Here is a 7,551-nt window from a genome sequence, read left to right on the forward strand (position 1 = left end):
ACAGGATCTACCAGCCTCCAGAATGGCCCCAGTCTCAACTAATCCTTGCCAAAGATTACGTTATCTCAAGAAGATTCACTATTCTTACTTCTAATATTAGTGTTCATTTTACCTGTTTTTAAATGTAATAATAAGAATCAAAATGTTTTGTTTATGTGTGTCTACCGTCTTTCTGCTCAATGTTATATTTGTGAAATTCATTAGGTTTCACGGAGTTGCTGTGGTTCTTTCATTTTCATCTCTGTACAGTATTATAGATCAAGAACATACTGTAATTCTTTTATCCATTCTCCTATTGATGGCTCTTTGGATTCTTTCTTGTTGGAACTGTTTTCACTCATGTTGCTACAGACATTCTTGTATACCTGCACACATGTCTATCAAGTACATACCTAAGAGCAGAACTCATTAGTGCGCAGGGTATGCTTATGCTCAGCTTTAGCTGATGATGCCAAATAGGTTTTCAAAGTGGATATACTAATTTACATTTTGGTGCTTGCTTCGGCAGCACATATACTAAAAATGGAACAATCCAGAGAAGATTAGCATGGCCCCTGTGCAAGGATGACACGTAAATTTGTGAAGTGTTCCGTATTTTTACAAGATTATAGCCGAAAACTTCCTTAACGTGAGAAAAGAAATACTCAAGTCCAGGAAGCATAGAGTCCCATACAAGATAAACCCAAGGAGGAACATGCCAAGACACATATTAATCAAACTGACAAAAATTAAAGACAAAGAAAACATATTAAAAGCAGCAAGGGAGCAAGAGGGAAGAGATATGGGGACATATGTATATGTATAACTGATTCACTTTGTTATAAAGCAGAAACTAACACACCATTGTAAAGCAATTATACTCCAATAAAGATGTTAAAAAAAATAAAAAATCAATAAAAGCAGCAAGGGAAAAGCAACAAATAACATACAAGGGAATGCCCATAAAGTTATCAGCTGATTTTTCAGCAGAAACTCTGCAGGCCAGAAGGGAGTGGCATGATACATTTCAAGTGATGAAAGGGAAACACCTGCAACCGAGAATACTCTATCCCACAAGGCTCGCCTTCGGATTTGAAGGAGAAAATCAAAAGCTTTACAGACAAGAAAAAGCTAACAGATTTCAGCATCACCAAACCAGCTTTACAACAAATCCTAAAGGAATTTCTCTAGGTGGAAAAGAAAAGGCCAAAACTAGAATCACAAAAATTATGAATGGGAAAGCTCATCAGTAAAGGCAAACATAAAGTAAAGGTAAGAAATCATCCACACATAAATATGATATCAAAACCAGAACTCATGAGGAGAGTACAAATGTAGGATATTGGGAATGCATTAGAAATTAAGAGACCAGGAACTTAAAACAATCTTGTACATATACAGACTGCTATCTCAAAACCTCATGGGAAACACAAGCCAAAAATCTACAATAATTTACATTCTGATCAGCAGTATATGAGAGTTTACACTCATATACTGCAGATCATATACTGCTATAATACACTAGTATTAGCAGCCTTTTAAAATTTTAGCCATTCTGGTGGGTATAGAGTGGTACCAGCAGGACAAGAGTGTTCCTCTAAACACTGTTTTGAAAATAATGGTCTAGGAAACAGGAAAATAAGGCTTGTGTCTGTGAATTTTTTCATGAAGTTTATAGATATTATGAAAAAGCATTATTTGGCTATGATGCTTATGATATCAAATTAGAGCCAAGTAAAGTTATAGTTCTACCCACAAAGTTTCCAAAGATCTCGAGGAACTAGAGGCTGAAGGAATAGAGACCAACTCAAAGATCCTAACTGAAGGTTATAGCTCTATTCTAACTCTGAACTTTTGTGATTTATGCACAGTTAATATGCACATATATTTACAAAGCATGGTCAGATACCATTGAGGTTCCAGAAGCCCTATATTTGTAGCTAGTATCTATTTCACCTAAACCTCAAGATCCACTTCCTGAAGACCTGAAGTTCATCTGTCATTCCATCTGCAGAAGGAAAGCCCAAAAGCCACAATGAAGCTTAGAATTATAGAAAATGATACCACCCTTCTGGTCACTTTTCCTTTTTCTTTTTTGTATTTAAAATGATAAACCTGCACACATAAAAGAATTTCTTTAGAAACAAAAGGTAAAGGTTTCTTCATGGATATTCATTTATTTTGTCTTTGCTATGAGGTATATTGCCACAATAATTATCATTTGTTTTCCTCACTTTGTTCAAATCAGTCATTAAAATGTGGTCCAGATTGGTTCAACATTCAAAAATCAATTAATGCAAAATGTATTCCAATATGTATTAGGTGCAGACAAATACTGTTTGATTCCACTTATACGGGGTACCTAGAATAGTCAAATTCATGGAGTCAGAAAGTACATGGGTAGATGCCAGGGGCTGGGGGGTGGGGGCTGGGGGGGAGGGCGAATGGGGAGTTAATGTTTAAAGGGGACAGAGTTTCAGTTTAGGAAAGTGAAAAATTCGGGAGATGGATGATGGTGAGAGTTGCACAACAATGCGAATGCACTTAGTGCCACTGAACTGTACGGTTAAATATGGTTAAAGTAGTATGTTTTATATTATGTGACTTTTACCACAATAAAAAAGCATTTTAAAAAAACAGTTAATGCAATCCATCACAGCAACAGGCTAACAAAAAGGAATTAATCATCCCATTTATGTTGGATACTTAAATTAGGTTTCTTCTGTGGATGTTCCTTTGTTTCCATCTTACAACGTGGACTAATAGCATTTTCAGCCTCCACAAAAATGTTATCCTGGGATAGGATATTCTTACCCAACTAGGCAGATTCATGGATGTTTTCTGGATGTCATGTATTTCTCTTCCTTGACCTTCCTTCCTTCCTCTCTTCCCTCCCTCTTTTTTTTCCTTCTTGGCTGGATTGTATGCTCAAATAACTTATTAAAAAAGGATATAGAGCGGTTAAAATTTCAGAGTTTAGATAATCAGAAATACCTTTTTTTTGCTTCTCATACCAGATTTATTTGATTTTCCAGCTTGGCTGGGAATAAAACTATATCCCTACATGTTTTGATGGCCTTTCTTCCTTGCTTCCTACCAATAGTTATTGTTAATAAGTCTGATGGTGATCTGATTCTTGTTTGTTCTTTTTATCTTTGATGTTTTGAAATTTTATAATGCATCTCAATGTGTGCTCTTTTTTCATCAAGTGAACATTTGGTGAGCCTTTTCATTTCTGGAAATTTGTCTTGTACTATATATCTACTTGTTATTTTACTTTAGGGACTGATACTCTAACTTTTTTTTTTCTATCACATTTTATATCTTTGTGTTTTGTTCAACTTTCTAAAGATGTCTTTATTTTCTTCCAAACTGTTGAATGATTTTCCCCTGCTTTATCTATGATATATATAATTTATGAGAGCTCTTTATATATTTTATTATTCCCCCAAGGTATCCTACTCTCACTTCATAGATGCATCTAGGATATTAAATATAGTATTCACATATTTATCTTAGCTCCATGCATTGTCTTGATTTTTCAGATTTATTAGTTTTTATGTTTGGTCTAGTTTTTATGTTTGGTCTAGGCCCAGGGAACCACCATTCCAAATAGTAAGGTAGGGGAGGAAGGTAATGAGAGGGAGATATCTAGGAAACTTTAAAAGAGAATTGCTAAATCAGGTTTGGATATTTGGAATAATAATTGTTACTCGTTGACAGATCTACTGGAACAATTAAAAATATTAGCAATGACTATGTGAATCAGATAAGACATATATTTCCATGATAACGTATGAATTATATCTGTTAAATTTAGTATAATTCATATTTGTAATTCATACTTATTATAATTATATAATTCTGTTAAATTTGTTATGATTCCATTTGTTTGTTATAGAACTTAATTGCCTTTCTTTTTCTTCCACCAATTTCATTCCATGATAATTATCCCTTATTGTCCTAAGAGAAGTTTATACTTTAAAGCATACACACACACACACACACACACACATAGCCTAGAATCACCTGAAAAAATCAGTTCCCCAGAAAATACTACCAGGAACTCTCTTGAGCATATGGATACCCAAAAGTGGGCATCAGAATGAATATGCTTCTAAGTATCATTACTAGTGGAGAAATTAGTATGGAGCGCTAAGGACAGGCAGAGTTAATGAGCATTTAGTGAAGGGATAATTTGGCTGTGACAAGAGAAAAAGGTAAAAGTTCCTAGAAAATAGAAATATCTCATGACAGAAAACTTACACAGCAAAACTGTAAATTGTCTTGAATTTTAACTGAATTTGTGAGTAGCAGTGGATTAAATTAGTAGAAGTTCATTTCCTTTATGCTCCTCCAGCACTTGGTGCATATTTGTATCATAGCAGTTATATTACTAGGTTATAATTGCCTGTGTGGTTAAGATATGTGAAGTACTAACTGACGTGCTTTTACTTCCTTCGATATTTCATTGTTTCACCTGTAAAATGCAAGTAATAATACCTTCTATGGGTGAGGGTTAAATGAATATATGCAAAATGCATAAAACAACATCTGGCACATAGTACTAAATAAATATTTTTTTATTGTTGTTATTAAATTTCTTCACTATTACCAGAGGCTCTTCCTGCAGCCCTCCCCCAAAATTCTGGCCAGATATCAAGGCTATTATTCCCTAAGTGGAATTGTCATGGGAAACAGGAAAAAGAATCATCAGATTCTTGTGTTTTAAATTTGAAAGGTCTTAATCTCCCATGTATATGCTGTCTACAAGAGACCCACTTCAGACCTAGGGACACATACAGACTGAAAGTGAGGGGATGGAAAAAGATATTCCACGCAAATGGAACTCAAAAGAAAGCTGGAGTAGCAATATCAGAAAAAATAGACTTAAAAAAAAAGACTATTACAAGAGACAAGGAAGGACACTACATAATGATCAAGGGATCAATCCAAGAAGAAGATAACAATTGTATATTTATGCACCCAACATAGGAGCACCTCATTACCTAAGGCAACTACCAACAGCCATAAAAGGGGAAATCGACAGTAACACAATCATAGTAGGGGACTTTAACACCCTACCTTCAACAATGGCCAGATCATCCAAAATGAAAATAAAAAAGGAAACACAAGCTTTAAATGATACATTAAACAAGATGGACTTAATTGATATTTATAGGGCATTCCATCCAAAAACAACAGAATACACTTTCTTCTCAAGTGCTCATGGAACATTCTCCAGGATAGATCATATCTTGGGTCACAAATCAAGCCTTGGTAAATTTAAGAAAACTGAAATCTTATCAAGTATCTTTTCTGACTGCAACACTATGAGACTAGATATCAATTACAGGAAAAAATCTGTAAAAAATACAAACACATGGAGGCTAAACAATACACTATTTAATAATGAAGAGATCACTGGCGAAATCAAAAAGGAAATCAAAAAAGACCTAGAAACAAATGACAATGAAAACACGATGACCCAAAACCTATGGGATGCAGCAAAAGCAGTTCTAAGAGGGAAATTTATAGCAATACAATCCTACCTTAAGAAATAAGAAACATCTCAAATAAACAACCTAAACTTACACCTAAAGCAATTACAGAAAAAAGAACAAAAAAAAACCCCCAAAGTTAGCAGAAGGAAAGAAATCATAAAGATCAGATTAGAAATAAATGAAAAAGTAATGAAGGAAATGATAGCAGAGATCAAAAGAGAACATGAACAAAATTGATAAACCATTAGCCAGACTCATCAAGAAAAAAAGGGAGAAGACTCAAATCAATAGAATTAGAAATGAAAAAGGAGAAGTAACAACTGACACTGCAGAAATACAAAGGATCATGAGACATTACTACAAGCAACTCTATCCCAATAAAATGGACAACCTGGAAGAAATGGAAAAATTCTGAGAAATGCACAACCTTCTGAGACTGAACCAGGAAGAAATAGAAAATATGAACAGACCAATCACAAGTACTGAAATTGAAACTGTGATTAAAAATCTTCCAACAAACAAAAGTCCCATACCACATGGCTTCACAGGCGAATTCTATCAAACATTTAGAGAAGAGCTCACACCTATCCTTCTCAAACTCTTCCAAAATATAGCAGAGGGAGGAACACTCCCAAACTCATTCTACAAGGCCACCATCACCCTGATACCAAAACCAGACAAAGATGTCACAAAGAAAGAAAACTATAGGCCAATATCACTGATGAACATAGATGCAAAATTCCTCAACAAAATACTAGCAAACAGAATCCAACAGCACATTAAATGGATCATACACCATGACCAGGTGGGGTCTATCCCAGAGATGCAAGGATTCTTCAATATACGCAAATCAATCAAGGTGATACAACATGTTAACAAACTGAAGGCAAAAAACCATGTGATCATCTCAATAGATGCAGAGAAAGCTTTCGACAAAATTCAACACCCATTTATGATAAAAGCCCTCTAGAAAGTAGGCATAGAGGGAACTTACCTCAACATAATAAAGGTCATATATGACAAACGCACAGCCAATATCGTCCTCAATGGTGAAAAACTGAAACCATTTCCACTAAGATCAGGAACAAGACAAGGTTGCCCAATCTCACCACTATTATTCAACATAGTTTTGGAAGTTTTAGCCACAGCATTCAGAGAAGAATAAGAAATAAAAGGAATCCAAATCGGAAAAGAAGAAGTAAAGCTGTCACTGTTTGCAGATGACATGATACTATACATAGAAAATCCTAAAGATGCTACCAGAAAACTACTAGAGCTAATCAATGAATGTGGTAGAGTAGCAGGATACAAAATTAATGCACAGAAATCTCTTGTATTCCTATACACTAATGATGAAAAACCTGAAAGAGAAATTAAGGAAACACTCCCATTTACCATTGCAACAAAAAGAATAAAATACCTAGGAATAAACCTACCTAAGGAGACAAAAGACCTGTATGCAGGAAACTATAAGACACTGATGAAATAAATTAAAGATGATACAAACAGATGGATATATACCATGTTCTTGGATTGGAAGACTCAACATTGTGAAAATGACTATACTACCCAAAGCAATCTATAGAGTCAATGCAATCCCTATCAAACTACCAATGGCATTTTTCACAGAACTAGAACAAAAAATTTCACAATTTGTATGGAAACAAAAAAGACCCCAAATAGCCAAAGCAATCTTGAGAAAGGAAAACGGAGCTGGAGGAATCAGGCTCCCTGACTTCAGACTATACTACAAAGCTACAGTAATCAAGACAGTAGGGTACTGGTACAAAAACAGAAATATAGATTAATGGAACAGGATAGAAAGCCCAGAGATAAACCCACGCACATATGGTCACCTTATCTTTGATAAAGGAGGCAAGGATATACAGTGGAGAAAAGACAGCCTCTTCAATAAGTGGTGCTGGGATAACTGGACAGGTACATGTAAAAGAATGAAATTAGAACACTCCCTAACACCATGCACAAAAATAAACTCAAAATGGATTAAAGACCTAAATGTAAGGCCAGACACTATCAAACTTTTAGAGGAAAACATAGGCAGAACACT

At 34.9% G+C, this 7,551-nt stretch overlaps 1 non-coding gene across 1 annotated transcript; it reads left to right on the forward strand.

Moving 5' to 3' along the window:
* The first annotated feature begins 492 nt into the window (after positions 1-492).
* LOC115802168 (U6 spliceosomal RNA) lies at positions 493-599 on the forward strand. The gene has a single exon (XR_004022568.1). It is a non-coding gene; the product is annotated as a U6 spliceosomal RNA (small nuclear RNA).
* Positions 600-7,551: the final 6,952 nt, after the last annotated feature.

Source organism: Delphinapterus leucas, chromosome 8 (assembly GCF_059928025.1).
Source record: "Delphinapterus leucas isolate spDelLeu-1000000601 "Yukka" chromosome 8, BTC_Dleu_Yukka2, whole genome shotgun sequence".
Classification (NCBI taxonomy): Eukaryota; Metazoa; Chordata; class Mammalia; order Artiodactyla; family Monodontidae; genus Delphinapterus; species Delphinapterus leucas.